The sequence below is a fragment of the Mus pahari genome, chromosome 13 (assembly GCF_900095145.1).
Source record: "Mus pahari chromosome 13, PAHARI_EIJ_v1.1, whole genome shotgun sequence".
Taxonomy (NCBI): Eukaryota; Metazoa; Chordata; class Mammalia; order Rodentia; family Muridae; genus Mus; species Mus pahari.
In genome coordinates, this window is record NC_034602.1 from 94,550,679 (window position 1) to 94,565,704 (window position 15,026).

At 42.5% G+C, this 15,026-nt stretch overlaps 1 protein-coding gene across 26 annotated transcripts in view; it reads right to left on the reverse strand.

Annotated features, from left to right (window-relative positions):
* Window positions 1-12,088, reverse strand: part of Znf644 (zinc finger protein 644) — a 72,067-nt gene extending 59,979 nt beyond the window's left edge. For 7 of the 26 annotated variants that reach the window (XM_029545495.1, XM_029545493.1, XM_029545492.1 and 4 more), the window contains exons 1-2: window positions 11,783-12,054; window positions 10,934-10,990 (exon numbers count right to left, since the gene is read on the reverse strand). The gene's annotated coding sequence lies outside the window, so the exon portion shown is untranslated. Of the gene's footprint in view, window positions 1-10,933; window positions 10,991-11,075; window positions 11,311-11,484 lie in introns of those variants that run through there. The other 19 variants (XM_029545508.1, XM_029545507.1, XM_029545506.1 and 16 more) reach the window with 11 other exon arrangements.
* Between the last annotated feature and the right edge of the window lie 2,938 nt (window positions 12,089-15,026).

A 15,026-nucleotide genomic window follows, 5' to 3' on the forward strand; every position in this document is an offset into this window, starting at 1 on the left:
GCCCTTTTCTGGAGTGTCTGAAGACAGCTACAGTGTACTTATGTATAATAAATAAATCTTAAAAAAAAAAAAACAATTACAGGCTGGAGAGATGGCTCAGCGGTTAAGAGTACTGACTGCTCTTCCAGAGGTCCTGAGTTCAATTCCCAGCAACCACATGGTGGCTCACAACCATCTGTAATGAGATCTGACGCCCTCTTCTGGTGCATCTGAAGACAGTTACAGTGTGCTTAGATATAATAATAAATCTTTAAAAAAGAAAAAAGAAAAGAAAAATATAGATGAAACCTCTAGTTTCCACTTGACAGTAAGGGAAATGTCTTTCCTTTAGTTGATTTGGGAGACAACAGATAGTTCAGACAGAGTCAAATTTAATTATTTTCCCATGTTTCTAAAAGCTATTATGCTTCTCTTAAGCTAATACTAATATGGCTAAAATGTAAGTTTATTTCAAAACTAACATGTTACCAACTTAAAACTGTAAGACTCCATTTACTCCAATATTTTTGAACCCTTTCCTTTAAAAAGCAAAACATTTAAATGTTATGGCTGTAACTTTCATGTTTCTCCTAATTCTATCCCAAGAATAATATTCTACACATACACATTCAATTAAGGAGCTTTTAGAAATTCTAGTAAAGATAAATGATCTGAACTATAAAAACATGTACCAGTCATGGAACTAAATGTCTAAGTATTTCCGTCTAATGCTGAGCACAGGCATATCTCACAGGCAGAGCACCAGACCAAGCATGAGACCTGACTTCTTCCCACCACTAGTGCAGGGCAAAGTGTCTCCAAGTGCTCTGAGTTTTCAAAACAGGTACCTATTTAACAATGATGGTTCAGATCATTAACTACTGCCTGGTTTTCTATCAGCTCTTATATCAATTATCTCTTACACTATGACTACCGTGCTTTTTTAAAATTCAGCATCACATTCCATTGAACTCAAATATTTCATTCAAAATCCAATCATTACAGTACAACTTTCTTGGGTTTTAATGTGAGTTTTGTTTTTGGAGAAAGGTCTGTGTAGCCCTGACTGTCCTGGAGCTCACTGTGTAGGGCCAGGCTGGTCTCAAGTGTTCTTACACCAAACTTAACAAAAACTCAAGTCACTGAGGCTTTTATGGAAAAAGATCATGTATTCTAAAATTTATAACTAAGGGCTAGAAAGATGGCTCAGTGCTCTTCCAAAGGTCCCAAGTTCAGTTCCCAGCATCTGCATGGCAGCTCACACTGCCTGATGCTATCTTCTAGTGTGCAGATGTACATGCAGAAAGTACCCATGCCTATATAAATGCACAAATAAATTTTAAAAATTTATAGCACAAATGTAAACTTTATCACCAACTAAGTAGTTGAATAGCAGAAAATAGTAACATTGTTCCACTTTGTGAATAGTACCGGGTATGTATATGTTCCTGTGAGTGCATGTGTTTGTGTCCGGTCATTGTTCACAGGTGTGCCTGCCTGTGGAGGCTGGAGATGTCCTGAAGCTTGTCAATTCAGTGAGACTGACACTGGCCTGGAAAGGAGCTCCACAGATCCACGTCTCCTCAACCACCACCCCGCCCCACCCCACCCGAAACACATACATCTCTCCTTCACACACCCACACCCACACCTCCCCCTCTCTCTTCCTCTCCTCCCCCACAGGAACCAAACTCACAAATGGTTATCAAACAACACAGTAACATAAAACATGTTCTTCAGGTTTTCTACACACAAAAGCTTCAATGACATCCAAATTATTTTGTGAATTCCTAAGTCCAAGAAGACCCCCACCTTTATAAAAATCTTAACATTTTGAAGTCAAAGCATGTACTTTAATGTCTGGTCTACCCAACTGTACATTAGCCCTAGTCGCCTACCGTAAGAACATACAGCAGATACAGTTAGCCATCTCTTCAAGACAACTATGCAAATTCTCAAGAGCAGCAATATATTAAATACATTTATTCAAAACAAAAAAAAACAAAAAAACAAAATTTTTCACATGGAATACAAATTTTTATTCATTAGCTCAAACACATTCATAATCTAAATATTAATAATAAAATCTTTTATGGCAATTTCTACAGAATATACAAAACATCCATTCTTCAAAACTAGGTATAATAAAATATAAAGATGCATATTTTCTTTACCAAATACCTTTACAATTCTAAGTCTTCTAGATTTCAGGGAAAAAGAAATTTTCTCCAAAGCACCAGTTTAATATTATACCATTATAAGACTTCCACTGCTTAGCATTAATGAGTAACAGTCATGTAATTACTGCTTCCAACTGAAGAGAAAATTCAAACACCGTAAGCAAAAATCATGATAAACAATTACATTTCTCCACTTCTTCCTTCTTTCTGTGGAGATAAGGGGTAGGGAGGAGGGTTGAGACAGGCTAGCGTGGCCCAAGATGGCCTCATTAACCTTGCAGCCAGATGACCTTCAGTTCCCAATCCCACGTGCTAGGGTAACAGGCCAACATCACTCTGGCCAGCAGTCCCATCACAGTGTTTAGTTGGTAAAGCCTCCTTTATAGGTTTTAACTATCTATACTCATATGTAACCGCCTATCAAGTTAGGCTCCAGTTATTCACAGGTTAACAACAAATGCCAGAACCCTTTTACTTAAGAGGTGGATACTTAGATTATAAAACAAGAACAATTTATTACTACCTCCACAATTACAGTAAGAAATCGTCAAATACCTTATTAAGCTCCCTGAAAAACCTCACAGTTAATCTAGAAGTGACTATTAAAAAGGGTCCAAAGAGGCATCAATTAAAGGGACAATCCACATACTTCTTGTCTATATGCATAAATAATACTATAATGAAAAGACAGCTGCTATCTGTAGGGGAGATTCGAATCTCTAAATTCTAAATTAACTTCCACTAAAGGATTACTGCCAGTAAAAAAGCTGAGACGCTCCTCTCCAATCTTGGCATAAGCCACAATGGGGGTAAAAAGTCACCATACCAAGTGTCATCTGACTTATGTCTAAAGTCATACAATGGCAAGCAAGGACATAAGAGTCATTAACTCTTCCCACCCTGCATAAGAAAACTAGGCATGCCATTAATAAGTTCAGAAACAAAGCCAACCTAGGTGATAAAAGGTCAGAACGCTGGCTCCGTCTGACAGGGAATGACAAGGCAACACACACCTTTTTCAGTGCAGAAATGTTATTACGTTTTTGAAATACAGAGTATAGGCTAGCCTTGAACCCACAGAGATCTGCCTGCCTCTATAAAAGTGCTAGAATTAGAAAAAAAAAATGTAAAGATTGTATTTGTGTGTGTACGTGTATATGCGTGTACACACATGTACCGCAAGTACAGTACCCAGAGTCCTCTGGAGCCTGAGGTTAGGCAGTTATGACTCTCCTGATATGGGTGCTGGGAACTGAACCCAGATCCTCTGGAAGAACGGCAAGTGCTCTTAGCCATTGAGCCACCTCCCCAGCCCCTGCAAAATATGTTCATTCTCATGATCTAGATTTTAGGAAAAAAGCTACCTGTGTATATTCTTTGGTATTTAATAGAGTAAGCTTTGCCTAAATAAAACATTTTAAAACAAATCACTGTAAATCACTAAAATCTATTTTTCAATCTTCTTGATCAGTTGCCATCACACAACGTTATCCCCCTACATGGGAAATCTTGGAAGAGCCACAAGCCTTTGGTATTTTTTCAGCATTTTACTTATTCTGCACTGGTATTAATTCTCCTAAATACCAGCCTAATACTCATAAAGTACTAATAGATTATGCATAGGCCACTATATAATTATTAGCCTGTGTCTCTATACCTTACATATCCTAACCCAGAATTCCAATCTATCAGTTGGGTACAATGCTTTAAGTTTCATCCATATTTTTAAGTGACATTCTTCTCAGGCATTCCTTTTTCTCAATCGTCATTTAATTAAATTCAACTTTACACTTTCTCCAGACCCTAGAAACGACTTTCTATATCCACACTGTCCAATTCAGTAACTGTATGTGTCTAGTCTAAATAGAAATACATGCTTTGCCGGGCAGTGGTGGCTCACGCCTTTAATCCCAGCACTTGGGAGGCAAAGGCAGGCAGATTTCTGAGTTTGAGGCCAGCCTGGTCTACAGAGTGAGTTCCAGGACAGCCAAGGCTACACAGAGAAACCCTGTCTCGAAAAAAAAAAAGACAAAAAAAAAAAAAAAAAATGCGTGCTTTATGTCTGTAGTAGCATGTAATTTTAAAGATTTGATATGGATAGCGAATGTAAATATTTCAGTTATATATTAGAACAGCATTTTGGATATACTGAATTGAAATGTATTTACATTTTGGCCAATTTCTTATTTCAGTGTGGCTACAATTTTAATTCTTATAACTCACCTCTATTGTGCAGTACTGACCTTGTACCCTTGTATGTACACATGTTCAGAGTCCCGTGGAGACCAGAAGCTGGAGTGTCCCCTCAACTGCTCTACCCTTTGCTCACTGAGAACAAGGTCCCTCACTAACCAGGAGCTTACAGACTTGGCTAGACTGGCTGCTCGCAAGCCCCGAGAATTAACCTATCTACACCAACCCAGCCCTGGAGTTATGGGTACACACTGCCATGCCTTTTCTTTTTCAAACTGACAGAAATTGACTCTGGGGGGTGGAGGATATACATATATATGAAATATATATATTATAGAATAGCTAAAGTAAAGGTATATAATAGCTCACATATTTATAACAGCAAGAGTATATAAAACGTACAACTTCCAGGAATAAAATACTAACCCACAATTTTAATACCTCACAGATTATCTTTGAATATGTAATTTTTTTCCTCCAAAAGAGGATAAAAGTAAATATAGCTACTGTTTGTAAAACAATTCCTTAGAAATAAAATAATCTAATGTCCATCTGATTTTTAGAATTACAGCTATTTGTTATTTTGTTGTTTTTGAGATAAGGGTTCACTGTGTAACCCAGGATAGCCTAGAACTTACTATGTAACCAAACACTTAGCCTTGACTTACTAAGCTCTGGAATTAGAGGTATAGGCCTATACTTGCCTATTTTTAATATTATCTTAATGATTTTTAACAACGATTATGGCATTTTAGAGTATAAAGATACAAGAGAAACTAATTTCCGATGGCTACATTCAATGCCATGTACACTTTACCTCTATCTGATTTTGAATGAAATATCCTCCAGAGCTTGACATCATGATTAAACTTGTAGCAATCCTAGTCCACTGAGATTTTGTTATAATTAATTTTGTGCATCTTAGTCACTCAGCAAAGAAAAAGCAGCTTCAATTTTGGCCAATAACATCATACCAATATCCAGCTATTGAGACAAAGAGCCTTTATACAATGGTCATAATTAATCATAAAGGGCAACAAGATACTAAAGTAAGAATAGGCAGAAAATGCTTTTTCTACTGTGGAGTGTTAGAGCCAGGAGATAAGTACTATACGAAAGGGTAACGGGACGGACAACAAGCTGAGAAGACAAAAGCGTCCTGTCTCAGCCGGGCATGGTGGCGCACACCTTTAATCCCAGCACTTGGGAGGCAGAGGAAGGTGGATTTCTGAGTTCGAGGTCAGCCTGGTCTAAAGTGAGTTCCAGGACAGCCAGAGATATACAGAGAAACCCTGTCTCAGAAAAAAACAAAACAAAACAAAAGCATCCTATCTCTAGGATCAAATTCAAACCTGGTAATCTGTTAACTATAATATTTTAACTCTGAGTTACTTATATGTAAAGTAGAGATATATACCTTGTTAGCATCATAGAAACACATAATAGACAAATTTCACTTTATATGAATATCATTACTATATGCTGGTGCTAGGATCAGAGGCAATGTTTCAGGCCAGGAGTGATGGAAGACTTGTTCCCAGCACATGGGAGGCAGCAGGAAGGTCAAGGTCGCCCTCAGCTATATGATGAAGTGGGGTCCAGCATGGACAACATGAGACCCTGTCTGGAAAAAGATTATTCAAGACTTTCCCTTATTCTTTAAATTGTCAAAAACAACTTATAAACATAAATAAAACATATTTCATCTTTACATATCTCCTTGTGTAAAATAAAAATTTTACTAGCTTGTACAAGATTGTTTAACTTAAGAATTTGTGTCTGAAGCCGGGCCTGGTGGCACACGCCTTTAATCCCAGCACCCGGGAGGCAGAGGCAGGCGGATTTCTGAGTTCGAGGCCAGCCTGGTCTACCAAGTGAGTTCCAGGACAGCCAGAGCTATACAGAGAAACCCTGTCTCGATAAAANCAAAAAAAAAAAAAAAGAATTTGTGTCTGTGATGGGGAAAGAGAAGAATATTAAAGAGGGGAAAAAGATAACATCGCATTAAATATGGGGGGGGCAGGGAAAAAAAAAAGAGGAAAATGGGCAAAGAAATGCTCTATTCAGAGAAATTAAAAATCTCACTCTGGAAAGATCCCATTTCCTGCCTCACCTGTTTGTGTGTGTGTGTTTCTAGGTGATGACATTGTATACATGTTTATGGAGACGAGAGGTTAGCATCAGGTCTTCAATAGCTCTCCATCTTTACTTTTTTGGGACAGGGTCTCTCCTGACCCTGAAACTCAAGATCCAGTTTCTGGGAATATGTCTTCACTGGCCTATTACTGGGGTAACTCACCAGCACATACCTCAGCCGGTTTTCACATGGGTACTGAGAATCTCATTCAGGGTCCCCAGGCTTGCACAGCAGGGATCAATTGAGCCATCTCCCTAGGGTGTTTGTGTGTTACACTGAAACACACATAACCAACTTACCCTCTTCTTTCCTCTAATGGTCACAGCCACATGATCAAAATGTTAAAGGACAGTAAAGAAGTTCAGAATGTTGTAAACAGAGGCATTGACATTAAAAAGCAGTCACTCCCAAGTCTCTGCTCATCCACTTTCAGTAAGTGGAGTATCATGAATTTTAACCTGGTTACAGGTTTTACTCTATGATCAGAGGAGGTACACTTATATGACTGCTCTAAGATGCTTTTAACATTCTCATTTTTGTAAATATAGCCTAAAAACAGGACATTTACAAAAGCTAGCAATTCTAACACTACCACAGTAAGAACTGAGTTCCTGTAGGAATGAACAATGACAGTAACTACTGTTGATCAGGAAAGCTAACTTTACGTGACTTCTACAATAGATGGTGATGTTAGATCTACTCAGTGCTCGAAGTGTGAGTGTGAACACTGACAGTTTCACCTGAAGGTTCACATTTCTCTCTCCCTACCTCAGCTGATTTTGTACTCACATGCTTACAGACACACTTTGAATCTGTCAGTATTAGCAAATGCAATCAGTTCCAACTCCAGCAAGATTTTCCTCTAAACCTTCATAAACCATTTGCAAACAAATTGGGACCCACCCTTCCTCTCCAATTAATGGTGGTCTGATACTAAAAAACAGAAAGCATGTGTATGTGTGTCGGCAAGTAAACACCATGGAGGAAGAGACAGACTGAAATAACTGAGCAAAGAGTGGTCCTGTACACCTTGGGTCCCAGCACCCGTGTTACACACTTTTAACCCCAGGCAGAGGCAAGAGGATCGATCTCTCTCTGTGAGTTCTAGGCAAGCCTGGTCTACGTACAGAGTTACAGGACGGCCAGAGCTACGTGGAGAGACAAAACAAAACAAGAACTTGTAAGTTCAATACCTGATAGAATACAGGTAAGCACGTCTAGTAAACGGTGCTTTAGTCCCAAGACTCAGCCACCCTGGGTATCTCTAATGCTGCACAGGAAGGGAGTGGTGTGCATGCTAAGAAAGGCACACTCCATAGTCTGTCGGACCTCAACTCTACACACTCTATTTTTTTTTTGTTTTTGTTTTTCAGCTTACACACTCTATGTTAATAGAACCAAGTGCCATAGAATGAATCACTTATTTACACTTTTACTTATGAAACTACAAACCCAATCCTCAACAATTCCCTACAGATAGAAAAGTCTGTCAAAGATTAGCAGAGGCAATTTCTCAAGACAATCTAGCCTAATCTAGCTTCCTTCCCCAACCTCAAAAAAGTCACTCTTGAGCAGGCTGCGGTGGCGCACGCCTTTAATCCCAACACTCGGGAGGCAGAGGCGGGTGGATTTCTGAGTTCGAGGCCAGCCTGGTCTACAGAGTGAATTCCAGGACAGCTGGGGCTACACAGAGAAACCCTGTCTTGAAAAAAACAAACAAACGAAAAGAAAGTCACTCTTTTTTCTCTTGAAATCTTATCGTTTCTTCTAAGAGAGCAACTGCTATATCACAGGACTTCTTGTTAATATCGATCAACTGGGAGGAGGTCTTTGGGGAGACCAAGAAGATGGGACTGTAGGGGCCATAGAACTTTATAACCCAGGTAGGCCTCAAATCCACAATCCTGCCTTAGCTACACCAGTGAAAGAATTACTAGTGTGGGCTTCCAAGCCTGGCAAGTCTCAAATCTCAAGAGATCTTCAATTTAAAAACACAGATGCATACAAACCCCATCATCACCTAAGAGTTACAGGTTAAGTTCAAACACGCAATCCCACAGGCCAACTACAGAGGGCTGACAAACACCAAGGAGCAGAGAAACGTAGGCCTTCAGACACCAGAAAAGACCCTTTCACACAGACTCCATGCCCTGATGAAAGACTCAACTAAATGTGGTGTTCCACCCTCCAGATCTGATGAGGTACTTGTTTGTGTAAGAGAAGAGAGATACTCCAGCCAACCAGCAGGGTGAGCTATCGCTAGAATCAGTCATTTTTCAAAATCTCCAAAATCCAATGGCATAAATGGCAGTACTAAAAGCAGCTCCTTCTAATTAAGTCTAGTCACAAACAGCACCTTTAGGACTACACCTCATAAACTGTCCAATGTTTTACACATACAAAATACATCTATACCAAATAAATGCAGAAAAACAAAGACCTCATGAATATCAAATTACAAAATCCACCATTCACTCCATTGTTTGATTTACAAAGCCACTAATTTTAAATCTTTCCTTTTAATTTTCTAACAGGACTGCAAAACACTCAGGAAGCTCTATAAACTCAGAATGGACAACTCGACAAGTCAACTTCTACACGCAGTCTCTACTGTGTGGCTGGTACACTTAGCAAGTAACCCTTTTCCTCCCAGAGTCACACTGTGAAAAGAGTCCAAACTGCTAGTCATACACAATAACCATGTCTTTGGCATGACAGACCTTCCACCATTGTGTCTCTCAAGCTTTTCTTCTGCTACCCAAGCTTTCCTAGAACTTGAACAAACTCAAAAACCTGGAAGGCAATTAAGGCATTCAGGTGACACTCACTCTATAATTACAAAATAACTCAAAGTAACCCTAATTAGCGCAAGACTAAGTGTAATCAAATACACACAGGGTTGAAAATTGCAAACTAGCCTTTCAGCCCTCTTAGAGTAAATTAAAAAAACACTGTAAATGACCCACCCAAGCCTCATACCAAGCAGCACTGTCAACCCCACCATGCGTGATCTCACCACTTGTTGCATTTCCTAAGACTTGTACCCGTAGTAGCTGGTCTTAAAAAGTCACTTCAATAGTAGTGAGAGCCCTGTGTGTTATCCAACAAAATGACATTACCAAGTGAGAGACACTAGTATGGCCTTCAACATCCCTCGGCCTTTCCTAGCAGCAATGGCAATTATCTCCAACTTTCCAAGATTAGTTATCAAGCACGTTCTTTGTTTTTAATTTTTACATTTCTGGGTCATGTCAGTGTTGGAAAGCCCTCATAATCTATACATAAGCACCACTGCTAAAAATTACATAACATTAAATGTATTGTCTCAGAAGGTCTCACTAATGACACTTTAGTTAACAAGTATGCTCAGTACTGCCCCTTGTTTTTAAAACCACTACCAGGTGCTGACAAAACAAGGACTAGGGTTGGAGCTAGAGACACTAAATGCAGGGCTAAGGCAATGAGTAAGAACAGTAGCTCTTTGGCCTCTCCTTATAATACTGTATGATCCAGGGACACATTTGATTGTTAGCATATCTCCTGCCTGCTAATACAAAACTGCTCTGTATTTGAAAGAAAGCTAAGAAACAAGGGAAACTAAAGTTTTAAGTAATGTTAAAAAGTTCAAAGATCTAAAGGTGTTTTAATATTTCTTCATATAATTATATTAATGGCACATACACGGCATCAGCTCTTTTGGAATTCACACTTCAGTATTACTTGCAATACAATGCATGATGCAAACACAGTATAAAGTAATTAAAACTTTTACAGCCATATTTTCAACAGCAACATACAAACTGCATTAGTACCAGTCGGCACTCAGGTTTCACCAATCTAAAGGTCTACACTGAGTTATAACTTCACTATAGAATCTCCCTTTCTTTCTTACCAAACCTACTCGAAATAAGGTACAGCTGTATAGCTGACACCTAGTTCCCTAGATACTTACATATGGCCCTGAAGCAGGTTTTCTTGATCTGGGGAACTTTAGTTGTTTAGGTTCTGAAACACTTTCCTTCGTGGGGCCAAAATTAACTAAACTACAACACAATTAAGGCAAATCCAACACATCTCCCAGATGCAGTAAACTTGGCATCAGTCAGGACTGGCCACAACAGGTGACGGTGTTTGGGTACTTCTGTGGAAATTAACTTGTGCACACACATTTCAGGACCACAAGCCGTGGGCATGCCCTCGTTGAGTTTATCACATAAAATTTGAAAACTAATATGAAAGTTTTATAACAACTACATTTAGGTCGGTATTATTTAAACAGTTGAAGAGAACTTTTCCACTAATGTCGCTAAGCCATGGATGGATCCCAACACGAGAGTCGTCTGTGGAAGTCTCGCAACAAGAAACCACCTAAGTTTCCAATCACGGGGAAGGGTCTGGGACAACTCATCTTCAGGTTCTCGGGAGGAGTGGATGGAGCACACACCTGCTTTCCTCTGGCAGAGATTAAGCTCCCAGGGACACAAAGGTCAGGGAATGAGACCTGGAGAGGCAAAAAGCTTTAGCTAGATACCCACCAAGCCCCGTGGCCACCCAAACACACGTCGAGTGATTTTTTTTTTTTTTACCTCTTGGAGTTACTTCTCAGGCACTTAGCGGCACAAGATGTTGCAGACCAGTGGGAAGAAGGGGAAGGCTATGCGCTCTAGTCCCAAAGTCAGGGGAGGGGTGTGGACAGTTACCACCAGGGCCGGGGCTCCGGGCCGGGACCGAGTAGCCACGCACGGGGCGCCGGCTGACTGCTCTCGGACCGCCCCCGTTACTCGGGGCGTTACAATGGCGACCGCAGGGCTCCCCTTCCCCCTACCGCTCACTGGTTGCTCCGCTACATGTGACTAAACAAAACCCCCGAGTCCGGAGCCCGGCTCGGCCCCTTTGTGTCCGCCACCGGATCCGCCGCCGCCGCCGCCGCAGCGGAAAGGCACCCCCCGCCCGCCCGCCTCCGAGTCCCGCCCCGCGGCGGCCACCGCCGCTCACCTAAGGTTCCGCGGCCCCCCGCGGCCGCCGCCTCCCGGACCCCGCGGCCCGGGCTCCTTGTGCAGCCGCAACTCCGCCTCCTCGGCAGCAGCCGCCATCTTAGCCTGTGCGGCAAAACGCGTCCTTTCCGAGGGTTGGGAGCCAGCCTAGGGCGTAGCTCCCCGGGCCCGAGCGCCGCGGGCCGGGTCCCCCCACAACTTCTTCCGCCACCCTCAGTCCCGCCACCGCCTCGGCCCGGACGTCCGAAACGCGGCCGGGGCCGGGGCTAATCCGACCGAATAAGACCCCCGAAACTCACAGTTTGGTGCCGTGTGCGTCAAACCGGGGCGACGTTGGGAGAGCGCGGCGTCCCCGCGTCACACGCCGCTCTGTACGCTACTCGGCTCCAACGGCCCCCTCCGCTCCCCGCTTCTCGCCTCCGACCTCGGTTCCCACGGCGCAGGCGCGCGGCTTTCCCGCCTCTGCCTGGCCGCTGGCCGCCGGCCGCCGGGGGAAGCTAGCGAGGCGCGCCCGTGCTCTCGGGCCGCCGGAGCTCTCGTGCCAATCAGACCCACGGGGGGCGGCAGCAACGCTGCACCGCTGCTCTCCCGTGCCAAAACCAAACAAGGTCACCTCCCCCAGCGGTGACCTAACCACTCCGGAGGAGGTTCCCGCCCCAAAGTAGGCACGCTCCAAATATGGTGGCGACCAAACTCTGCAAGACCCAAGTACCAGGAATGCCTAGGCCCTTTAAGGTGGAATAGGTCCATCTCTGGTGTCTGCGATCGCTAGTTTGCCAAAAACCCGTTCCTTTTTCCTGCTGTTGAAAGAACCAGCAACATACGTCAGGCCTACCTTGGAGAGCTGGCACAAACAGGTTTTATGATGTTAAACAGGCCAGGTGGCCAAAGCATCAGGTATAGAAATTCAGTTACCCAGAAGGAAGCCCGGGATTTGGGTTCCTTGGACTCCAAGAGGGCAGATTCCACACTAAGGAACATGCCTTGATTGTCCAAATTGGAATCACGCGAAGAGACGTCTGAAATGCTGGTTAACTCTTCAGGTAATCAATAGATTCCCCAGAGGGTCTTCTAAATCTCCCTTTTAACAAGCGTTCAACCATAGGCTTCTGAGGGAAGTAGCGCACTAATTAGAGGTATTCGCTTTGCTTTTGAACCGAGTCAACAAGTTCCTAACCTGTTGAAGGTGAACCAAACGTTCTAGAATACTCTGATGGGGTTGCCTTACTAAAGTCTTTGGTTTCGCTGAACTTTTTCTCATGAAAAACTTTTAAAAGTTTTTTCGTAGTTAAGCAGTAATCATGAATTGTGCACCTCCAAGCCTTCGAGATATTATTAACATTCACAGGAATACACCATAATTGCATTTATTTGTCAATCTTTCCTGAAAAATGGTGCCTTCAGAAGCAGCAAATGTATCCCAAAGAAGGGATACATTTCACTATCCACTCTAATTATTTCGCTTGCTAATAACTGCCAACAACTAGAGTTCATGCTGTGTGTGCATCAGGCATTCTTGTCACCTGTTCAAGTTCATTACAACCTAAAGTGGCAAAGAGAGATTAGACTGTTGAGCTGTTTCAAAATGAAACCTTGCCTTTATATACACGAGTAGATAGATACACAACAAATAAATGTGTGTCCATTTTCAGCCACTTTAGATGCACTTTAGAGACGTATTCTCATCTCATGACTATGGATTTTCCTTGAATGTGTGGCTGTGCACCACATGCTTCATGCCTGGTTCCACAGAGTCCAAATGAGCCTCGGGAAGGACCTGACACTGGAGCTGCAGGTGACAGGCCATCATGTGGAAGGTGGGACCTGATCCTGAGTCCCCAGCAAGCACATAAGGTACTGTTAGCCAGTGAGCCATGTCTCCTGACCTACCAGGTCTGTTAACCTGCGGAACTCAAAGGCCTATCACCCGGAACCAAGCCTTGTACACTTCAGGGCACATTTCAGATATATAAGAGCTGGATGGACATGGCATCAGGCCTGTAACTGTAGCCTGTAAGACTCAGAGACACACAGGGATCCCTACAGCAAGCTGGCTAGCCAGACTCGCTAAATCTTCATGCCCTTGATTCAGCAAGAGACACTGCTGAATACATGAGATAGAAAGCAATCAAGGGGGCTGGAGAGATGGCTCAGTCTTTAAGAGCACTGACTGCTCTTCCAGAGGTCCTGAGTTCAAATCCCACCAACCACATGGTGGCTCACAACCATCTGTAGTGGGATCCAATACCCTCTTCTGGTGTGTCTGAAGATAGTGACAGTGTAGTTATATATAATAAATAAATCTTAAAAAAAAAAAAAAAGAAAGAAAAAAATGAAATCAGTCAAGGAGATGTCACATCAACCTCGGGACTCCACAGGCATGAGCAATCAAGAATGTAGACATCGACATTGTACCACCCTCGGGGCTCTAGGCATGCATGTATACAGATGCACCCCTCCACATGTGTGTAATCACTCACATGTTTACTGTCGTTCTCTTTAGCATCTCAAAAGCAGATGCTGAGAGATAGGAACTGAGCCAGGGAACCTTATGCGTAGAACGTTGAAGCAGTGCACACAGAAGGACCTGCTAGTTTTGTTAATTTCAGAATACCACAAGGAAGCAATTTAAGAGACGAAAGGACTGTTCTTAGCTCGCAGTTTTAGTCCATGGTTAACTGGCTCCACTGCTGGATCAGAGAATGGCAGAAACACAGTGCAAAGTCACCAGTCACTGTCAGAAAAACTAACCATCACACCACAGCCAAAAGGCAGAAAGAATGAAAAGATGGGGTCGGAGTCGAGATCCACTCTTCCAAGAAGCACCTCAGTGACCTAATTCCCCCCAGTAGACCCCATAACTATCAATAGTGCCTTCAAATTGTGAATTCATCAATGGGTTGATCTACTACTGATGTTAATCCTCATGATCCAATTAAGTCCCAAAGGCCTATTGGCTGGGGACCAAGCCTCTCCTGCATGAGCCATTAGGGATAATTCAGATTTAAACCATAACAAAGCACAAGAAAACAAATGAAAGGACAGAAGAAGAAAAAGAAAAAAAAACAAAAAAACAAAAAAATATGAAGCAAGAAAGAAACACCACAGGAGCAAAGGAAATACTGGTAACAGCTTCGTGTTATGACAACTGGCCCCAAATTTCAGTGGTATAACAACGGTGAGTTTGTTGGTACAATACTCCTCTGCAGTAATCTGGAAAGGGAGAGGAGGCCACAGAGCAGTTATTCAGGGCATAATATATACATCAGACACTGACAGAAAACACTTCTGTTTCAGTAGTCAGCAATCCAGGCACGTGGCCCTACTCACTGAAAGACAGACTCCAGAATGTAGTTTATTCTATTCCACTGAGGTAAATGGGAAAAAGTAGAGTTCCTAAGTAAATGTAGCAAAAGGCTCATGAAAGATGGGGGTGTCCAAAGCTGGGCAGTGGTGGTGTACGCCTTTAATCCCAACCAGCACTTGGGAGGCAGAGACAGGTGGATTTCTGAGTTCAAGGCTAGCCTGGTCTACAGAGTGAGT